This window comes from Labrus bergylta, chromosome 1 (assembly GCF_963930695.1).
Source record: "Labrus bergylta chromosome 1, fLabBer1.1, whole genome shotgun sequence".
NCBI classification, from domain to species: domain Eukaryota; kingdom Metazoa; phylum Chordata; class Actinopteri; order Labriformes; family Labridae; genus Labrus; species Labrus bergylta.
Window position 1 is genome coordinate 2,643,687 of NC_089195.1, and position 22,877 is coordinate 2,666,563.

At 40.9% G+C, this 22,877-nt stretch overlaps 1 protein-coding gene across 1 annotated transcript in view; it reads right to left on the minus strand.

The window, feature by feature from the left end:
* LOC109998323 (uncharacterized) overlaps nt 1-16,195 on the minus strand; it is a 54,492-nt gene extending 38,297 nt beyond the window's left edge. The window contains exons 1-2 of the mRNA XM_065961731.1: nt 15,732-16,195; nt 6,490-6,603 (exon numbers count right to left, since the gene is read on the minus strand). The gene's annotated coding sequence lies outside the window, so the exon portion shown is untranslated. The remainder of the gene's footprint in view (nt 1-6,489; nt 6,604-15,731) is intronic.
* Between the last annotated feature and the right edge of the window lie 6,682 nt (nt 16,196-22,877).

A 22,877-nucleotide genomic window follows, 5' to 3' on the forward strand; every position in this document is an offset into this window, starting at 1 on the left:
TTCTCCACACTTATGTAGTCAGTCTTGAATCTAGGATTAAGGAAAGAAGTAATGTCCAGTAGCTCCTGTGTGGCTGGGTCGCTGTATTTATCTTCAATGTAGCCAAGAGCTCTTGATTTGATTTCCTTGGTAAGATCTGTGTCCTCATCACTTTCGGTCAGGGTTGATGTTCTCAGGAAATGGAGAACTGGCTTCAGGTATGACACGCTTACATAGGCTTCACCGGACAGGGCATCTGTAAACTCCTGAAGAGGACCAAGGGCATTGTTTATCAATTCAAGGACATCTGTGTCCTGCCAAGTGGGGACCAGGTGACGTGTCTTCTTGTCTTCAGACAGAACCTGAGACAACGCCTTTCTCTGCTCCAACACCCTCCCAATCATTTTTTGCCTTGAGCCCCATCTTGTCGGACACTCTGTGCCTTTTTCGGTGCTGTCTTCTTTTTCCAGCAATGAGAGAAGACACCAATCATCTGTCTGCAAAGTCCTGTTGCCCGTTTAACTCTTGCATCATCTTTAACAGCATTTTCTGGACAAAAAAAGAAGAACATAAACATTAAATGAGAATTACAGGCTGAAAATGTAAGGATAATAATGGTAAACTTTGCAAGGCAGATTTTCCAGCAAGAGAACAAAGTAAATCCAATAAAGCCATATTACAGACAACAGTAAGGAAATCAATGATCAAAAGCACATAACACAGTATTCATCATAAATAATCTGTTATCATTATAATATTATTTATTCAAACTAGGTAATTGTGGGCTTCAAAGAAAAACAACATTATGAGAAAAACTATACTGAAGACAATAGGCACACATCATCATATTAAATCCTTATGAATGAGTAAATTAATAAACAAACTCACACAAACACACACTCTTACACTTACCAACTGCAAGATGCAGCCTGTGTCCAAAACATTGAAGTCCATTGATTAAGTTCCATAGCTTTGATGACGTTTGCTACATTGTCGGTTGTGATGCACGTCTGGTCCTCTTCTTTCAGACCCCAGCTTGACAGACTCTCTCTCAATCCCAGGGCAATATTCTCTCCGGTGTGGTCAGTGGGAAAGTATGCTGTCTGCAGGCAGCGACTTTTCAACTCAAAGTTGTCATTTACGAAATGCACAGTCAAACTAAGATAGGGCTCGGTCGTTCTGCTTGACCACATATCAGTAGTTGTGGCATAATACTCCACATTTTTCAGCTCTGTTACCACTTTTTCTTTACACTCCGCGTACCGCTGTGGGATGGCGACCTGGTTAAAGTAGGTGCGGGAGGGAATCACATATCTTCTGTCCAGCGTGCGGAGGAGGTTTTTAAATCCGTCTTTGGTGACCATGTTAACAGACACCATGTCCTTGGCAATGTAGTGTGTTATGGCAGTCGTTATCTCCCGGTGTCTTCGGCTGCTCTTATCATACGGAGTTACGCTGGCAAAAGACGCTGTAATTGTAGTCTGTTTGCTACTATGGGCCTGAGTATCATTTTCGCTAGACTTTTCACCAGATTTTTTCATCATGCACTCGTCATGCAAATGCCTGTGGTGATTTTTCAAGTGCTGGTATAAATTGGTTGTGTTTCCGCTGGATGTTGCAACTTTAGCGCAACAGGTTTTGCATAGTACCTGTTTCTGGTGCATGTCTGCAGCCTCAAACCCGAAATACTCCCAAATGACGGACGTGTTGTTTTTCTTGGTGATTAAATCCCCAAACTCCGCAGGGGGAGCAGGCTATACTGATTGGTTAGCGTGAGCTGTCCACGAGCAGCATGCCGCTTCTGATTGGTGAGCTTGGCAGGATGGTAGTGAGACGGCATGTATGTGTAAAATAGTTGACACAGATCCTGGGTCAGTCAGGAGCACTGCAAAAAACCGCAGCTTTGGCGATTACATGATCGCGTTGTCTGAAATCGCAATTTCGATCAGAAAACAATAAATCGTTCAGCCCTAGACCCAACTAAACACAGCTACAAGACCCGCTTGCTTCTTTCAAACAGTTGTGTGGGGAAAGTCCAGGTTTGCAGTGCGGTCAAACACGTCAAACATTTGATTGAATATAAGACGGCATCACCCAGAGGAGCCGATCACAGGAGCTAGGCAAAAGAAAACAGGTGTCCAACAGTTTATCCTAGCTGTTTTTAACAAGCCTCTGGATGGGAATGCAGAAAGGGTCGCAGACTATCAAAGCTTCTACTTTTTTTGAGGCTACGCACGTTAATGCAGTAGTAGAGGACCCCATCTGAAGCGTGTATTAAAAGTGTTCAAGCCTTGTTACAATGTTCCAGCCTTTGCGCACACACCAGTTTGTAGCCCCTTACTGCACACTTAAAAATGGTTTTGAATTGTATTTATCTTGTTTTCTTTGTATAAACCCCAGGAAGAATGTTACTGCATTAACAACTAATGGGGATCCACAAGATGATACATCGCTACCAAATTAACATATACATATATATGTTGGACCATGCAGGTTTAGGACAGTCAAACAATGGACTTGGGCCTGCACCTCTGTGAGAAGCCTCATTTGAGTTATTCACTGAGATCACAAAGAGGCCTAAAAGGACTCTTAATCCCAGAATCCCCTGCAGTACTTCACACCTACGCGTGAAGTAAGGGGGGACAGGAACCTCTCTCTCCTCATTGGAGGGGACCTGAGGTAGACCCCCCATGAGGCAGGCCAGGCTACAAAGCTCCAAGACTTCCATTGCTCTTTCTCTTTCCACGCACTGACTTCAAGTGTTCGGAGACACAAGCTCACCTCCTGTTTTCTGCAACCATCTTCCTTTGTTTTAAGTTTTGGCGCGCAGGTAATCCAGTGTTCTAAATTCCGAGCTCGGATTGTCCAGTGAACGCATCTCAGTTTCTCGGAGAGCGTCAGACTATAACAGATTATCAGAAAGATAACGGTCTTATTCTGTCCTGCAACGAAAGGACATCAACGGACATCTTGCCACTCGACGGAGAACCAACGAAGCCGCTCTTGCCGTAAGGGACCCTCGCCGCCATCAGACGCCTCTGCACCAGAACGGACAGAAGATCTGTTTTAACGCCCGACTCCTTTTTTCCTTCACCAATCGCAGGCTTAGTTTGTACATGTTAATGATAAGTCCTCTATGCACACCAAAGTTTGCCATGGAGTGCCACAGGGTTCAGTGCTTGGACCAATTCTCTTTACATTATATATGCTTCCTCTGGGAAATATTATGAGGAAACACTCCATACAGTTTCATTGTTATGCAGATGATACTCAGCTTTATGTATCAATGAAGCCCGATGGCACCAGTCAGTTATGTAAGCTAGAAACGTGCCTTAAGGACGTTAGGACCTGGATGACCAGAAATTTTTGCTACTTAATTCAGACAAGACTGAAGTTATTGTGCTGGGCCCTAAAAACCTCAGAGAGACTTTTTCTAGTGATTTGACTGTCCTTAGTGACATCAGCCTGGCATCTAGCACCACTGTTAGGAATCTAGGAGTTCTGTTTGATCAAGATATGTCCTTTAGCTCTCACATCAGGCAAATTTCAAGAACAGCCTATTTTCACCTTCGTAATATATCCAAGATCAGGAATATCCTGTCGCAAAATGATGCAGAAAAATTAGTTCATGCATTTGTTACCTCCAGATTGGATTATTGTAATTCTCTTTTGTCAGGGTGCTCTGGTAAGTCTCTAAAGACTCTTCAACTAGTCCAGAACGCTGCAGCTCGTGTACTGACTAGAACTAGGAAAAGAGACCACATTACTCCTGTGTTGGCTTCTCTGCACTGGCTCCCTATACAGTCTAGAATAGAATTCAAGATCCTTCTTCTCACTTACAAAGCTCTAAATGGCCAGGCACTATCTTATCTTAAGGAGCTACTAGTGCCATACTGTCCCTCGAGAACATTACGGTCCCAGAATGCAGGCCTACTAGTGGTACCTATAGACTCTAAGTGTACTATGGGGGGTAAAGCCTTCAGTTATTGGGCTCCTCTCCTCTGGAATCGCCTTCCAGCCGGGGTCCGGGAGGCAGACACAGTCTGTATTTTTAAGAATAGACTTAAACTAGAACTGGCACCTTGAGCTCCTCTCTCTCTCTCTCTCTCTCTCTCTCTCTCTCTCTCTCTGTGCATATACAGTACATCATATTACTGCATGTATCTATCTGTAAATCTCAGTCACTAACCACCTGCTTTCCTTGAGCTCTCTTAGGCTCCTCAAGATCGTTGGTTGACGGCCTGCCAGAACAACCCCCTCCCCACCGGATTGTTGATGGACGGCTTGCCTCCCCCCACACCCTTGCCCCCTATCCCTCTTCCTGCATCTTATCTCATCTCTCCCCCTATCCCTTTCCAACCCCGGCGCAGTCTAGGCCTGTGAAGACTGTTTCGTCATGAGCCGGGGATCCGGCCGAAGATTTCTGCCTTTTAATAAGGCAGTTTTTTCTTACCACTGTAACTTTTGCTGCTTTGCTAAAGTGCTCATGATGGATAGGCCGGATCTTTGTAACATAGCAATAAGTAAGGTCTTTTACCTGCTTTTTGTAACATAACAATGAGTAAGGTCTTTTACCTGCTTTTTGTAACATAACAATGAGTAAGGTATTTTACCTGCTTTTTGTAGATAACACGATAACACTTGTTATGAGTTGACGCTATACAAATAAAAATTGATTGATTGAAAGCGATTCACAAGTGAGGCTTAATTAGGTCTGGGCAGAATTAGCTTTAGAGAGTGTTTTTAACAATTGTTTGATTGATGCAGAAACTGTAATTTTTCTCTTTGTTGGACCGCCGCGTCCTGAGTTTACCTGTTTAAAACTCTTGTTGTTCCCGTTTCGGACCGCTGCATCCTATATGTGTTTAGTGTAACAGCGTTATAACCGGGTATTACTCTTCTGATCAGAAAGGCCAGTGTAAGCCGTATTAACTTGAATTCGGCAATTGGTTTGTTTCTGTGAATGAAGGGAATTACTCTGAGTTGTGGCGCGGGATTCAGACTGTGATCCGGCATCTTCAGGCATGCGTTTCTCTCTCTCTTTTCTCCTCCTCTTACTAACACACACACACACACACACACACACACACACACACACACACACACACACACACACACACACACACACACACACACACACACACACACACACACACATATTCCCATGTAGACGCACATCTGGAGACTAACTCCACCACCGCGCCATTACGCACATAGGCTACACACATATACACAGATTCCCATGTAGACGCACATCTGGAGACTAACTCCACCACCGCGCCATTACGCACATAGGCTGCAGGCTTAATTTAACCCCTTAACCCATGCAAATGACATAAAACAAATAAGTCACAAGAGGAACAATCATCTTACATGTAATGGGTCATTTGAGATGATGTATTTCTTAATTGTGGCCTGTTCTGCAATTTATTTTAGGGTTTTGTTCACAAACTACTTTAGTCTGCTCTCCTTTTAAGATGAATGTGTTTGTGTGTTATCCACACAAATATGAAACTCCTAATCTTAAAGCACAACGCTTGTCCCGTCACCCTATCAATGTGTGTGAGCACAGGTGATCCAGACTAATGTCTCTCTCTCTCTTCAGTCTGTCTAGAACTCAACCATGCAAATGTTTGCTCTGTGACTTATGAGGGTATGTAAAGCCGACATCATTCAAAATTCATGCAGGAATTTCACGCTTTATGAGAATCAGGCTCGTAGGAATTTAATATTTTGTTATAGATTACCGCAAACCCGCAGCCAAATTCAGACACTAGATATTCCATTGTACTACTTCATGTGCTCATAGCTTTTCAAATATTGTTTTTCTTATTATAGACCATTTCTTACTTTAAGTTTTTATTTTTGGCTATTTAAACACAAAGTTCATATCTGAATATAGAGCACTTTTACACAGCAGCTTTTTCGGTGTACCAATTTGCAGACAGTCCCTGCACATCCGAGCCACAGATGATGATTATCATTATTGTTGATTATGATTATTATTATGTAATGTACATACAAGAAGTAAATCAGTTTCCTTTATACTGCATTTCTCAGGGGCAAATAAGTAGTGCATTACAATCTCATTTTGGGTCTATGATGAAGTTGAGCATGCACAAAAGTTTAACTGAACTTCTGCATAATGCTCGCAAACGCTTGCACACAGAAGAGGCAAATGGGATTACAGAGTGTGTCTGCAGGCTGTGACAGGGACTTTGTGCGTCACTCTCTCTGAGCCAGATTACACTGAGCTTCCCTGACACCTTGCAGGTTTGTTTAGGGGCACGGACATGTTTAAAACCATAGCACCACACACACTGTCTGTATCTGCTTCACAACCACCTTCTCTCTTACTGTCTGTATGTCTCACTCTCTCCTTATGCCACTCTCTTTAATCCTAGAATGATGTCATCTTTACATTTGTTTTCCAACACAAACACAATCTGTTTAACATTGGCTTTTACCCAATAAGAAATACTGACACACAAACACACACACTACACACACCTGCTCTCTGCCCTGCGTATCAGGGCTCCATGAAGGCGCCAGTTACAGCCCCGCTCTGCTTTCTCTCCGTCCATCGCTCTGCTGAAGAGGAGCAGCATGACGTGCGTTCATCTCCTAGAGGGAAACACAATGTCAGAATAAAGACTCGTTGGAGGCTGTATCACAGAGTCAAAATAGTCTGGCATATAGCCAAAAATAGACACTTTGATGGACAAGACAGATGAAATAAATACATAGTACTGACGATGACAGTTCCATGCACCACTCTTAATTTTCATCTGAAAGGAACAGCTATGAAGAGGGGAGAGAACAATGGAGGATAGCGTTTCTTTTCATCCTCGTGTGCTCATCAAACAACTCGGCAATCATCACAGTGAGGGAGAGAACAGAGGAGTGCAGAGTCTGAAAGAAGCAGAGGAGCAGGCACTGATGAGGAAGATGAGGAATGGAGGAAAAAGGAGGAAAAATATTAGTATGGTAAAAGAATATGCACTTGGTCAGTACAGCTGATTGACAGAGACAGATAATGGCAGTTGAGTGAGTAAAAGGGGGGCGACAGTGAAGCGAGTTGAGGAAGAAGACAGTAAGACAGAAGAGGCAAAAAAGACAGCAGGGCTCCGTCGCAGCAGGATGGGCCTGCCCGGGCTGCTTGCGCTGTTTGTGGAGTCCCACTTGCCCCCACTCTGCTCCAAACACCATCCATATTTAATGAAGCCCTTACAAAGCCCTGGGAAAAGAGATGCTGGGAACTCTTTCGTCCCTCCCCTCCTACCTCTGCCTTTCCCTTCTCTCAAATCGTAACCTCTTAGTACTCTTTCTTTCATAATTTTTCCTCCTCAAACTCTTCCACGTCTTACTTTCCTGCTTTTTCAACATCTATTTTTGGATAACTCTTTTTCAAAGGTTGAATGTTTTCTGCAGCTCTTGAGAGTGTTTCAACTCCTCATAAAGTACTTCAGGGTCTTAAGCAAGCATACAGCACTAACCTATTTGCTCAGCATGTGGTTGCCTGTGGAGGCTTTGCCTAATTTAATTCATGTGCATTTCAAACAGAAAGACTGCTTTATCTTTCCTCACCACAGACAACTTAGCCACAGAAAACAGCATGCACGTGTGATGCTTCTCTCTCTTTCTCTATTGCATCCACTGGCATTCAAAAACAAATTGAGGCACATGCTCCTTGTGATTGTGTATGTGTGTCTTTGTATAACACTGTGTTGAAGGCCTATGTTTTTATTATGTGAGCGAGCAGTTGAAGTTTGTGTGAATGTGTGCATGTGTTGTGCGTGTTAGTCAAAGTGCTGCGTGCATCAATAATATATTCAGATAATGCAGCCGCTTCACTCTACCAGGAACAACTAACAGGCATCCTGAAGCACAGAGAAAGACAGAGAATGAGGGGTAAAGAAAAAGAGACACATTGAGGTAAAGAGAAAGAGAGAGAGAGAGAGGAAACTTAAGGTTTGAAAGATCAGAAAATGACAATTTGAGCAAAATTTTAACAGGAAACTGGGGAAAAAAATTACAATGAAAGTTATTCATTATTAATGTTTTGTGTCCATAATACCAAAATCCAGGTGAAACATTTTACAAATATCATTTGGGATGTATTGGAACGTTCCCATACTTTCAACCTTTTCCCTCTCTTTTACTGAGTAAATTTTCACCCACTGAAGTGATATTCCCAACAATGTCCACAGCCTACTATTATAAGCACTGAAAAATGTAATGGAGAACAAGGTGCGAGTAACCCAATGTGGATGCTGTCAAATATGGTATTGGGGGAAGTGCAAAACATGACAAACAAGTATTAAAGAAAGAGTTTTGACTTCAAAATGTTTTAGTCAAGAAACTGATGTTGATATCATACCAAAGATGTAATCTTATTGCAAATAAAACATAATGGCGTTATTGAAACTAAGTGGAGGCAATAGAAGGTGTTCCTTGTCTACAAGTATATTTAAAGTACCCACAAATTAGTCAATGTGACTGATGTAAGATTTAAAGATACAATGCAACTTTCAAGATACGGATATTATGAAGAACTGACAGCACACTGAGAAACAAATAGGAGAGCTATTCTAGGCAAGCTTGGGATAAGTTAAACATGCTTCAATTAAAAAAAAAAAGCTGATTCCTGCAAATACCACACATAGACGATACCTGGGCGAGCTCTTCAGAGAAAGAGCTAGAGAGAAGGTCCACTGTCTGTACACCCCTTTAGCTCATATATCAAAACTGAAGCTTCTCATGGTTTCATTTTAAAAATGTTAATGTACGGGGAGTACATGGAGTGGTGGTGCAGTGGTTGGTGCGCCCGCCCCATGTATGGAGGCTGTGGTCCTCCAAGTGGGCGGCCCAGGTTTGAATCCAGCCTGTGGCTCCTTTCCCGCATGTCATTCCCCACTCTCTCTCTCTCCCTGATTTCCAATTCTATCCACTGTCCTGTCTCTCCATTAAAGGCAAAAAAGGCACATAAATAAATCTTAATCTTAAAAATTTTAGCCAGCAGCTAGACAATGATGTCATGCACGTGAGGTCAGATAGCCTACAGGACAAAACAATAACTCATTAATTATGCACACTCTCCACCAACTGAACTGGGAGGTCTACTGCAGACCTGCACCTGTGCTTTACACGTGGTTACTGACAGTGCTGTGTGAGAGTTAGAAAGGCATGGTGGACACCCAGTGATTCTAATGACAGACAGCCTTCAGATTTTTCCATCATCCACCCCCCACCCCCTTGCTCCCTATCCCTCTTCCTGCATTTTATTCCATCTCTCCCCCTATCCCTTTCCAAGCCTTTTACCTGCTTTTTGTAACATAATGAGTAAGGTCTTTTACCTGCTTTTTGTAACATAACAATGAGTAAGGTCTTTTACCTGCTTTTTGTAACATAACAATGAGTAAGGTCTTTTACCTGCTTTTTGTAACATAACAATGAGTAAGGTCTTTTACCTGCTTTTTGTAACATAACAATGAGTAAGGTCTTTTACCTGCTTTTTGTAACATAACAATAAGTAAGGTCTTTTACCTGCTTTTTGTAACATAACAATGAGTAAGGTCTTTTACCTGCTTTTTGTAACATAACAATGAGTAAGGTCTTTTACCTGCTTTTTTGTAAAGTGTCTCGAGATAACACTTGTTATGAGTTGACACTATACAAATAAAGATTGATTGATTGATTGATTGATTGATTGATTGATTGATTGATTGATTGATCATTGTTATAAAAATTCTGTCAAAGACCTCGAATAGTCGGTAAAGGCGACCTCTGCTTGAACCTGAGCCACTTCTTGGAAGACAATAGCTTCTGTATTTTGCTAACTTTAGGCCAGCTACGCCCCATCCACATTCACATTTAATCCGATTATACCTTTGACATTCTGTCACAGAAAGATTTTATTTTAAGTGTCTACCGCATGTGGAGAAAATGGAAACTCCACACAGACTGGCACTTCAAACCACGAACCTTCCTGTTGTGAGGTGAATAAGCAGCCCAGAACCAGAAGTATTGAATTTAATAGCACAGTCCTGAGCTAATGTATCATTTGTAAACCGATTATATCACTGTTTTGGATTTAAACTCAACTTTTTGTGACAGCTATTGGATATTCATATTCCCTGGCCAAGTCTTGTCTTAAGAGTAAGGATGTTGTCTTTTCTGGACATTTTAGCTACTCAATTCCTTTCTAGTCGACAATGTCATTATTAGTCACTCACATTAATAAAAATAAGTTAGTAGTTTAGAAAATGAACAGGTAGGTATGAAAACTACAGTACAGTGTTTTACGTCTTTCTGGTGTTATAAGGACATGCCAGTTATCAGGTCCAAAACTCACAAGGTCACAAAGAAGAGGTCAAGAGGTCACAATTTCTGTGAGTTTTTAATGAACAATGCTGGTTTGCTCTGGTATCTGGTACAACATGCATAACACTAATTTAGAGGAGGGTATGTTTTGAGTTTTATATTTGAATATGTTTTATGTGTCCTTTTCCCATGACAACACATGAATTAGCAATATAGCTGTAGATGCAGAAAATCTGAGCCCCACTTCATCTTCCCCCGTCTGCTTAAGGTAATATTAACACTTGGTATATCCATTAGCAATATGGCTGTCGATGCAGTAAATCTGAGCCCCATTAAGTTTTTCCTCTTGTTGTTTCAGAAGACACCACATACACATCACACAGCATGTCATCTTTAAATTGACAGAATGATGAAGACAGCAGCAGAGCACTTTTCAGTTTTTGGTGTTGCGGATAATAGAACAATCAGAAAGTAAAAAAAAAAATTTTATTTACTTGAAATTTATCCAGCCATCCATTAGACAATGGATGGCGGGGTACACCTGCCAGGAAAACATAGTCATTAAAGGGATACTTCACCCGTTGCAACATGAATCTGTATTGACATTGAGTCATGTAGTAGAAGTGTGAATTACATTTTGAAGTTGCTGCCTTCTTGGCTCAGAAAAGATGGAAAGTGTCTTCTTGGCTCGTGTGGATGAAAGACACCAACTCCCAGAATGCACAGCACCACAGGCCACTCCCACTGAAGCTCAGGCTTTATTTACAGACATATTTACTTCAACACATAAGGCCATTTCCTCAACTGATTCCGGGATTTCTTCCAGAAAGAATTGGCATCTTGGAAATTCCTAACAGAAAACAGACTCTATGTCTGTGTCCACAGGTAAACATTGAGAGCACCAACACTACCAGTGTAGTGCTCCTCGTCCTCACCACCGCCGACAGGCAGGCCTTAGGTCTCGGCTGCTGAGCTGGCAGCGGCCGGCGGCGGCCAGCAATATAGCCGCGAGACAATTGCTGCCCACAGGCCGGTCTGGTGTTGCGCCGGCCCCGGTGGCCGGCAGCCAGCCATTATCAGCTTTCTCCATAGAGCCTGTTAGCATAGCTTCCAAGCAATATAGTGGATGATAAGTTTCGATTCTGGGAGTGAGTTCCCACCCACTGATCTGTGATTGGTCTGTAGCTTCAGTGGTCGAAAATATGAGGAACTAGCAATGTAGTTTCACCTCGCTAACCACATTTGTGACCTAAATAAATGATTACTACTACTACAACAGCTTCCGATGACGCATAATGACGATTTTTGCGTCACTGGAAGCTCCTTTTCAGACTTAAAAATACAAAGATTTCCCATCTCAGGGGAAAATGATGCACAACCATTCAAAAATACTACCAGGTTTCTAATGATACAAAGCTTAATGCAAATGGCTGAAGTATCCCTTTAAAGCACTTCAGCTTCCTCCCACAGTCCAAAGGCACGCTTGTTAGACAGCACTGGCATTGGATAAACTTTTCTCATGATACATCTATTGCTTGGCTTTCTGTCTGCTCAGTTTTTTAAATTTCATTTCTACTGTCTGTTCTCCTCTTGACCCACACATAATTATATATGCTTGCACCTTGAAGGAAGCAGAGAGGGGACCCAATCCAATTAGCCGCACACATCCCAGCCAGACACAGCGATACAAGTGCACTCACACAAACTGTCCTTGTAACCTAATAACCTTTTCAGGTAAATCTGTCATTTAATCAACACAGACAGTAGCTGGTTGTGTAAGTCTAAACGTGTTTGTGTGTCTCTTGAGACCCACATGTGAATAATCCTGCATGGAATTAACCCCCTGTATTAGTTCACATGAGGACAATATTTACGAAGATTCTGCATAAATGTTGCTTTTGTTATGATTTCTACAAGCCAAAGTACTTTAATTGATATGTTGCCTTTTTGTCATTAGTTGAAAATATGTCAGTTTAAATAATGAGTGTTTAGGTGAACAGAATAGAATAATTGGCTTTGAGTCAGAGAACACATTTATCTTCGACCTCCGCTTCAATACAGGTGTTTACAGCAGATATGAAAATAGGATATGAGGCAACACTAATGCTATGCTATTTATTCTTGCTGTTTATAAAGACCACATTTAGAAATGCTTTAGGTGAACTGATCAATATCAGCACTTTACATCGATATCTAGTTCCATCCTGTTCCATTCCGATTAAGATATCATCCTCAAAGACAACAGGCGTTAGAAATAGATAGGCATCAGGTGCAAAGACTTTCTAAAGGCAGCTATACAGTCAAATTAAATCATACCATAACATCACAGTTAATTCATTGTAAAGGCCTCACTATATTGCGTGTTTCTATTCTGGGTGACACCAGCTGTTGTGCACCAGCTAAATGTATTGTACTAAGCTACACTACATTAACATGGCATAGGGACAAAACAGCAGAACTCTGTCCACCCAAGAAACTAGTGAAGTCGGCAGTATGGAGACATTTTGGGTGCACGAAGAATGACCACAGAGTCATTTAAGAGACCCTATCTACATAATCTGCCATAAAAAGTTTCAGCTAAAGCATCAACCTTTACGTAGCATCCGAGAGATCATCACCCTGCACTTCACACCTGAGTAATAACTACATAATAGCTGAGTGATTCAAAATAAACATAAATAAACATAAACATATAAAGTAGAAATCAAGTTTGTGTAAATGTCTCTCTGACGTCTACAATGAGTGAGAAGCGTGAGTCCTGCCAGCTGTACTGTTGTCGGAGCTGTGATTACATCATGTTTACACTGCCTTGGGCATAAAGCTGTTTTAATGACTAGAGAAAAGACTCACTGTTTAATTGGATGTCATGTGTGTCTTTAGATCACAGTCATTCCGTGTCAATGTGCAATATGAAGCTATGAGTTAACCAAAGTGTGCTAACATTGGCCTGCACAGACAAGTACAGTTTGACTAAAGGACCGCCACTTGCGCTCAATGGTGCTTACTTATGGTTACAATTGACAACTCCTTCTGGTGAAAACGAGTGGAGGGGGGTTGGAGGTCGCCAAACAGCATGTTTTTTTTGGTTTAATGCTGGTGCTCAAGGGAGACATTCACTGAATAAAAAAGTTGAATATTCATCCTTTAAATATTTTTTATATAATGGCCATTGATGCCACTTAAATGTTATGCTCATACTGCAACGCAGCCACCACCAACTGTCCGGGGCTGCAGCCATTGACTGTTTACTTTATACGCAGTGTTTCCCCTAGGTTTACAGCGTTGGGGGGGTGGGGACAAGCCGACATGCCTACATGCCGACACGGCAACATAAACAATTGAAGGAATCTTGGTGTTCATGCGTTACTTTTAATGACAGCTGTCCTTTTCTATCGGAAAGGTATCCTTAAGTGACTTCTTTCTCTGATTTCCGACTCTATCCACTATCCTATCTCTACAATAAAAGAATCATGAAAAAGACAAATGTGCTGATACATTGATCTTGAGAGCTTTAAACAAAATCAACAGCCTAAATTTAAAGTTAACAACCCCCCCCCCCCCAACCCCTTCCTTCTGTGTAACTGTCTGTAAAACAATGTTTGTGTTTCACACATATCAGAACATGGGAGTTAAATATGAAGTAAAGGAGAAAGTTTAATGAATCAGCAGGCAGGTATCTGAGTATTGTCTTTTGCTGTCTCTATAATATAAAGTGATGGATAGCCTCTTAAGGGCCTACTGCCCTAAAAGCGCTTATATAACTATTTCTGCTGTTGTCGGAAACTCTTTAATCAGGAGTTACAGATTGTAGCCAAACATGCTGAAAGTGCTCTCTATATGGCCTACAGGAGATTAGGGTTGAACTTAAACCTTTTAGAGCTCAATCGAGCAGTTCTTCCCAGTTTTTGATCCACTCTTGTACAAATACAGTATCAAGGCTAAAAACTTGACTTGTCAGCTGTAACAGTTCTGTTGCATGGGAAGACTTCCATTTCATTTTCTGATGTCTTCACTTCCTGAAATGTTTTGACAAGCTTTTAAAAATACATTCACCTCAAATAATATTCAGGGTATATTATTTATTTGGTTAGGAAAAAATAATGAAATTCTCCTCTGCGGATTATTTTAACATTGTGCATAAAGTTCTGACAGAGTAGATGGAGCTGAGGGAGATAACAGAGACATCAGGGACTAGAGCTAAACAGTGCGCTTGTGTCTGAATGTTTGCAGTTTCATGTCTATAAATATTAATGGTGGTTGTGGAAAGCACTGTACCAATTAACATTATTATCACTCTAAATACTGCTGTGCTATGAAGTCTTACATGTCATTTCTATTCATAATGTGTGTGTCTGTGTGTACTTTATGTTTGTGTGCATGCAGTTTCCTACATGGAGGTTGACAGACACACCCCGAGTTTTCGCTCAGTATTAAACTTGACAAATACGAAGCATCAAAAATGTAGCTGAGCCTAAAAATAACATCATAAATTAGTAAAGCCTGGGAGGGCCTTCAGAAAGCAGCCGGCTTCATGTTCTTCTTCTGTTTCAATTCTCCTCCAGTGTCATGTATTGTCTTTGTATTCATGTCTTTGATTAACACATAGATTTGTGTACACACCCAACAATGTGGACACCGACCATGTGGAGTCAGGTCACACACACAGCAGCAATATGAGCCATTTATTAACATGTTACAATGGAATCATGGAAGAATGATGTGTTTCATGATGATGCATGATGCAGCAGAATATCTGCAAAATGCATGTTGTAGTGTGTGTGTGTGTGTGTGTGTGTTGGAATGTCTGTGTACACAAAATACGTGTTGTAGGCTATCTGGGTCTTCATGTATCTGGTTGCAGTGATGCATTAGTAAAAACACATTTTGATTTCACACAGACAGCCTACTGTTAAGTCTGTTCATCAATTTTTAAGCAGTAGTTGAATATAGAAAATGACTGAGTCATTTGCTTTAAAAGGGGGGCAGGGATTGCCTCAGTCTGTTTGTATCCAAACTGAATGAAGTGAAACATTTAGAGCATGAGAAGCACACTTCTGATAGCCGACCTCAGAGTTCCCTCCATGTGCAACCCTCTTTCATTATTTGACATTTTAAATAGCCTAGTTAAAGTGGAGAGTGATCGCTAACGTTCACCTGGCAACACAGAGCTGTAACACTTTTGAGTAGACTGTCTATATTATATTTTTAATGATTATGGAGCTTTTATTTTTATTTGTTTTGAACGACCAATAAAAACTACCTTAACTGCCGCTTGAATTGAGTCGTCCTTTGAAGTGCTAGCTTACAGCGAGAAGATACAGAATGGAAACAAACACAATTTCTAATAACTATCTATTTTTGGCACTCACTGTCTCGTTGTTAACACAGTTTTGACTGAATAGAAGGTTAATTAGGTGTAAAGACCTTACCGAGTGGCAGGTAGGCTGTCTCCTCTCTAATCCTCTCCTGAGCGCAAAGCCAGCCGGTACCGACCGTCCGGGATGTGGAACAACTTCGGGAAGCGCCGCTAAAAGCCGCACCTTCTTCACAGAGTGAGAATTCAGTTTAATCCATGTCACCTGGAGGAGGACAGCTCAAGATGTCTGATGAAAAAAGCTGCGTATCATAAAATTCCAGAGCAGGTGAGCGAAAGAGATGCAGCCGAGTGAGGAGCAACGCGGCTTAGGCTACAGTAATCTCTCTCTCTCTCTCTATCTCTCTCTCTCTCTCTGCTCCTTCTCTCTCTCTCCCCACAGTCCTGCTCTCTCTCTCTCTCTCTCTCTCTCTCTCACACACACACACACACACACACACACACACACACACACACACACACAAACAGTGAACAGAGAGGGATAGCCTACACTGAGAGGTCAGTGTTGTTTACACACCTGCATCCCTCTATCCCTCTATCTCTCTCTCTCTCTCTCTCTCTCTCTCTCTCTCCTCATTTTTTTGTCTACCCCGTTGTGTATGAGCTCGTGCTGAACCAACATAGACATAGTGCTGATTAGACAATTGTTATTTTCTACATGGGCTATTATTATTTGAATTATGAACAAAAACATTCACAGAATCTGGTAGCATACACAGGTGATAGATATAGAGATAAATAGATAGATCGATAGATAGATAGATAGATAGATAGATAGATAGATATAGATATAGATATAGAGATAAATAGATAGATCGATAGATAGATAGATAGATAGATAGATAGATATATAGATAGATATAGATATAGAGATATATAGATAGATATAGATATAGAGAGATAGATAGATATAGGTAGATAGATATAGATATAGAGATATATAGATAGATATAGATATAGAGAGATAGATAGAGATAGAGATAGATAGATAGAATTGTCATCTGGCGCCTCCTCTTGGTGCCAATGCTTTACTGCAGTGCTCCCAACTGTCAGCTAGGTCTAAAGTATTTTCAAATGTATTTTTTAAAAGGGATAACTGCCCCAGGGACGTACTAATGGTGCCTAAGGTCCTAAACTACAATTGACTGCTTGATTGCATAGTAAGACAGACTGTGTTTTGTCAAGTATCCATATCCACGGCTGACAAATTTAGGCCATCAAAAACCTTTGCCAGTGCCTGCTCCCAAAACAAGGCCAGTCGAGATTTAAGAGGTAGATTCAATGAAAGTGAGAGTGAGATTTCATTTCATTTTTTTTATTTGTTCCATACATGTCAAAACACACAACAGAAAAGGAAAAAAAACAAAAACAATTCACACTTTATCCCATGTACAGAAAGGAGCAGGGAGAAGAATAAATCTTATTTTGCACTGCCCCTTACTCAAAAAGCAAACAACAAATGTCTGGATGGTCTGTCCAATTACAATCAAAGAATGAATACCATGCCAACAAAAAACAAATCTGACAATTCAGTCTTCACTTCAAATCATTATTTAAATTCCACAATTTAATTCCAATTACATAAATAACACTGTGATAACATTTGATTTAAAAAATGTAGTTCTAACACTTAAGAGTATGCCTAAAGCCTTTCATCCGACACTGCTCGCTGATTTATTTTCTAAATAATAGATTAAGTTCCCTGTGCACATCAACCTGTAAATATTTCACTCACACTCAAGTTTGTAATCAGCAACAGGGTTGATAAGTGAAAAGATCCTTTATAGAGAGATTTCACTGAGAGAGAGAGAGAGACAGTGAGAGAGAGAGGGGGGGGAGAGAGGGGGAGAGAGACAACGAGAAAGAGAGAGAGAGAGAGAGCAGGACCGTGGGGAGATAGAGAGAGAGGGGGGGGGAGGGAGAGAGAGAGAGAGAGAGTGTGAGACAGAGAGAGGGAGAGAGAGAGGGAGAGTGAGAGAGTGTGTGAGAGAGAGAGAGAGAGATAGTGTGAGACAGAGAGAGAGAGAGATAGTGTGAGAGAGAGGGAGAGAGAGAGTTGTATGAGTGGTCCTAAGTCAGGGAAGTTGTATTGAAGTTGCTTTGATTGTTAAGTTTGGGGTTCTGTCAGTTTTAGTGGTAGGTCCTGTGTATAATACTGCAAATCAATGAGCTCAATGCTTAGCATTACTCAATGCTCTTATCATATTCATTCACTGTACAATCTCCACAAAGACATCATGACAGTCAATTTAAAGGAAAGGCAATAAGATGTTTTTTTTTCTATAGTTGAGTGAATTCTGTTGATTGTTGTAGTCGATGTCAGAAAACATACTGTAGGTGTTTAGAAATAACGGCCACACGATGTCAGTGTAACACAACTTTGCTTGTGTTTCTTCGTTCCCTTTCTCTCTCTCTCTCCCTCTTATTCTGTCTTATTTTCATCCTTTAACACACACACACACCCAAACATGTCTAAAATTCAACATTAGCACTTGTCCAGCCTTCATGCTGCTTTTATTAATAAGATCATAACCACACGATCTACTTCCAGTCATTGCTTGAGCCCCTTTATCCTCTCCAGGAAGCCCACACTGCCATGTACGTTTACTCTAATTTAACAAAGATTTGAAAAAGGAAACCCCTTTGTTGCTTTTGTCCACCCCTCGTTTTTGTGGTTGGTTTGATCTCTGTCTTTGGTCGTCAGCTGTGGTCAGAACTATTTTGTGTGGGCACAAGGGGATTTTGTTTGGCCTGAGTCATAGGAATTTGTTTTATTTTTAAAACAAAGGGAGAAAGCTTGGCTTCAGCTAAGACAGAGGCATATTTGAATAAGATACCGAACAACATTTAAATAAGAAATTCGATCAGAGAAGGTGTATAAACATCAGTTTGTCATTAGGTAAGATTCAAAGTTCATCATGTTCTTCATATCCCCAGTTGAATTTTATGAAAAGAAGGTTTTTACCACAGTATTTGAGCCAACCATCAAGACGGTAAACAAGAAAACATTCCTCCTGTTGACCCAAAGCTCCAAAGTTTCAAAGGCAAGTCCAACAAACTATTGTATTGACGACTACAGCAAAGAGCATATACACACTCTCATTGCTTTCCTTCCCCTTTCCTCTCGATATGGAGATGAAAAGATCTTTCATGTTGTTTCCTCTTGTTGCATTATTTATTGCCGTGTGGCGCTTTATTAGCTAGTTTCATCTCAGATTTTGCAGGCTGTTTTTGGAGAAGCCTTTGAAATGTGTTTCTGACTCCAAACAATCCTTTTCCCACTCTCTCTCACTTTGCTTTAGTCGCCTCCTCTCTCATGATAAAGAGAAAAAAAAAATCTGGAATTTTCAAAGCGACCCTCTGAAGCCAAAATTCATTCAATACTGTCCTAAGGAAGGGAGCTGTTGTTTTTGTTTCCAGGCTGACATGAAAGGAGAACAGAAGATCGTCTTTGTCATTAGCCTTATTAGCATCATTAGCGCAGTATGGATGAACTTCAAATGATTCGCTTGGAGTTATTTATGTTACCACAGAAGCAACATGGGTACTATTTTATGTTCTGTGTTGGAGACTGTGGCAGTGTGAAAGAGGTGGGTGTGTTTCAAAGAGAGCTGTTATGTTTAAGATACGACCACTAGATGGTGGAGCTACCCCTGAATCAGAAGGAGCTGGACTACAAGTGGAACAAGGAACTGGAATAACAGGAAGACCTGAGGTACTAGGGGATATTTTAAATCATTACTGAAATTCAAAACAGTGTTTCTTTCTTAGTATTAACAAACATTACCAAGCAATACACACCCTTGAAAATCTTTAACTTGATATACATAGCATCTATTAGCCTGTCATGCAGTGTCAGTCCAGCTTTCAGAAAAACCTTAGGTGTGTTCAGAGTGAAACAAAGAAAAAGGACAAAGACAGAAGCATCCCACTTAGTAGTGATCTGCTGTTAGAAATATTAAGAACAAGCCTGTTGGGCTATGTTCCTGTTACCCAGTGGTGCAAGGGTACATTTTAATATGTTGGTGTGGTGGACAGTTGGATAATGTTGTCATGGATAATACTGGCTGGATGGGGCAGATATGGGTTCATTAATTGGAAGGAAGTAGCAACATGAAGGGTCCAAGAATATTTCCATCTCAACCTTACTTAAAGCAGGAGGTTTCAATAGTCTGACCAGACACAGGAAGCTGGTACCACACATTTTGGCAAGACAAAAAAACAGCAGTTCTGTACATGTGTTGTGCAAGTCAATAAATTTCACACGATCAAACAAGCATGAACTTCCTGTATGAACACATATGGAAAGTGTTCCTGGTAAAGCAATTGTTGATTCCAGATATACCTATCAGTAGTAATGAATAAAAGGATGAGGTAGTTTTTTTGCCATCAATGAATGAATATGTTCGGATAAACATATTACTTTAAATTAAAGTATGGGCAGAAAAATCTCTGTTGGCTAGTTCAGTTCTTAAAATGCCAGCGTGACTCCAGAATCAAAGCAGCCATGGCATCAGGTGAGGGTAGACATGAAGGTAAAAGAAGAAAAGGGCAGGCAGATTTTGGATAGCAGGTGAGCAGTAGGTGGTGAGAGTTGAAACCTATGTAAACTTAATGGTTCAGCTTTTTATTTTTTTCCCTCTTTCTTCTCCTCAGCATGGTTCCTTGCATCTTTATCAGGAAGCTCCAACCACTCTGCAGCTGATGGTTGATAAGCCCAGCAGGGCTGATTTGGTTTGAACTCGTCTTTTATTCATTCCATCTCTCCCAGTACCCACACCTCCACAATGGCCCGGTTTCTCCTGGCAGGCCTTAATCTCTCTCCCTAATCGGCTGCAGACGTGAGGCTTTGCCATTCCCCACAGGGCTGCACATGGGATATGGCCAAGTTCTCAGAGTGAGTGCAGAGGTACTTGGTGGAACAATGGCATGAGTGTGTTCTCTCTTTCATGCTAAAGAAATCCATGTGTCACCTTGTCTTTTGCTTACAAAATTTCTAAATCTGCTGAGATGCAGGACATGCTACTGGGAAGAAGCTAAGAGATGTGCTGCTGTAATCAGTGGGAAGACACCTTTACACAGGGAATGTTACGCACCCGTCCAGGGGGGAAGGTGTGCAGCATAAAAATGAAAGAGATGTCTTTCCTCCCTGGTCCCAAACCAAAGGCTGGATTAAATTTTTGAATTTTTGAAAAAAATGTTGATTACAAACCGAAAGTGCAATAGGAACAACTGCAGCAAGATAAGATCAGGGTGCACGATAACAAACAGAACCAAACTCTCTCTTTTAAAAATACTACCTTCTCTGAATAAAACAAATACAACCAAAAGACAATAACCAAAAACAGCAGTTCACCCCTACTGCTTCCCAAACATAAGATTTATCCCCAAAACAGGTCAATAACACCAGAAATCTAACACTAAAAGTTGACTAATTCACGAGTCAGAAGTAAACACATGAGTTTGGAGGCCAGAGAGGGAAATCAAGCTGCTGTTGTCATATCATTGTCCTGGGTTTAAAAGCTGAGATGCTGAGCGTGGACCAATCATGAATCCGCCCTCCCTGCTGCCGATCCCACTTACTCCAGCCGCTCGCTGAGCTCCACCTGCGGACACTGGCTCAGGAGTCTCACCCTCACTCTCACACAAACACAGACAACCTCCACAAAATACAGAAATAAACACAATAAGGGCCTGTGCTGTAACAGGAAACCCTTCATTTTTTACAATCAAATTCTACTACCCAATTTAGTATACATGTATGATACACCTGATGAACAGGGGAACATGAACCTGAATCAAACATATTTTCTGTCATAGCCAGTTTCTTGAAATCTATTTATAAAAATATATGCAAACTTGTTAATAAGGATAGTACAAGAGGAAACGAAATAGAAGCAAAAATCATCAACGATGAGATGCATTTTGAATATAATAGGCGAAATGGTCATTTTTAAAATTGGCCTCATTTGAAATTCTAAAGTATTCATCTTAACCTCAATTTACACATCTCTGATTGTTAACATCACATTTTTTTATTTCATAGACAGAAATATTCCATGTGAACGTGGGCCTCGGTCAATGAAGTGCAAATAATGAATAAATCCACAGAAACAAAACAATTTGTTAGACATTTTGGAAAATAACCTTGTGTGGCCAATCTGCTTTAGTGTCACAGCCAATAAGAGGGCCAGGATTTCCCAAAGTAAATCAGAAAATATATAAATGTCAGCATAACAGAGTTACCAGCTGATCCAAACATCAGGAGCCATGCATGTCGGAACTTTGATTCTCTCTCAGAGGAGTCTTCCTTAACGTTCCTACTGGGAAACCAAAGTCATAATAAACACACACAAAAAACTCTGTCTTTTCATGTGAGCCATATAAAAGAGGAATAAATAAGTACAACCCACCTCCAGAGAGGCCTTTGTGGAGAGGAAGCAGCTGGAGATGGCACTGGGCCCTGGTATTGTTTGCCAGCAGCTCCCTGATCGGACTGTGGTGTCCTGCTGCTGGCGTCTCCTGGAGAGGCGGGCACGTCACCAACATGAAAGACGGTGTGGAGTCTAAAAGTTCAGTAATGATCACTATGGCTCACTTTGTTGTCTGAGAGCCTTCATGGAACTAACAGTGATCAAATAGCCTTTTATAATTTCTTTAAAGAAAACAAATAAAAACTTATTTTAAGAGAGGACAGAAACTGTGTATGACTTCAAGGTTAACTCTAAATTTGAAATATTTATGTTTCCGTCTTCTATAACCTCTTGTGGAGTATTTTCTTGGTGGAATATTGAACAATAAAATATTTTTCTCTTTCCCTCTCTTTGAGTTCCCCCCCCCCCCCCAGCTAATTCTGACAACCTCTTAGATGTGGTGGTTCAAACTATTTACAAATCCAACTTTCGGAGAGTCCAACTCCCTTTCGTCTGGGATTAGAAAGAGAGAAGGATGAGGGATGGGGAGAGAGAGCGAGGGAAGGGATCACAGCACAACACTGCTGCTAAGGACAAACTCAAAAGGATTAGGGGAGAAAGTAAAAAAAAATAAAAGTCTAACAAGTAATAAAAGTGCATGTTATTTGTTGTTGGCTACAAAGTGAGATCAGCGGAGCTTCAAAAGACATCTGATTTGTGCTGTGAAGTAGCAAGATATACTGTCAGGCCAAAGAGCTGTATGGAATATTTACAGATACGGAGAGAAC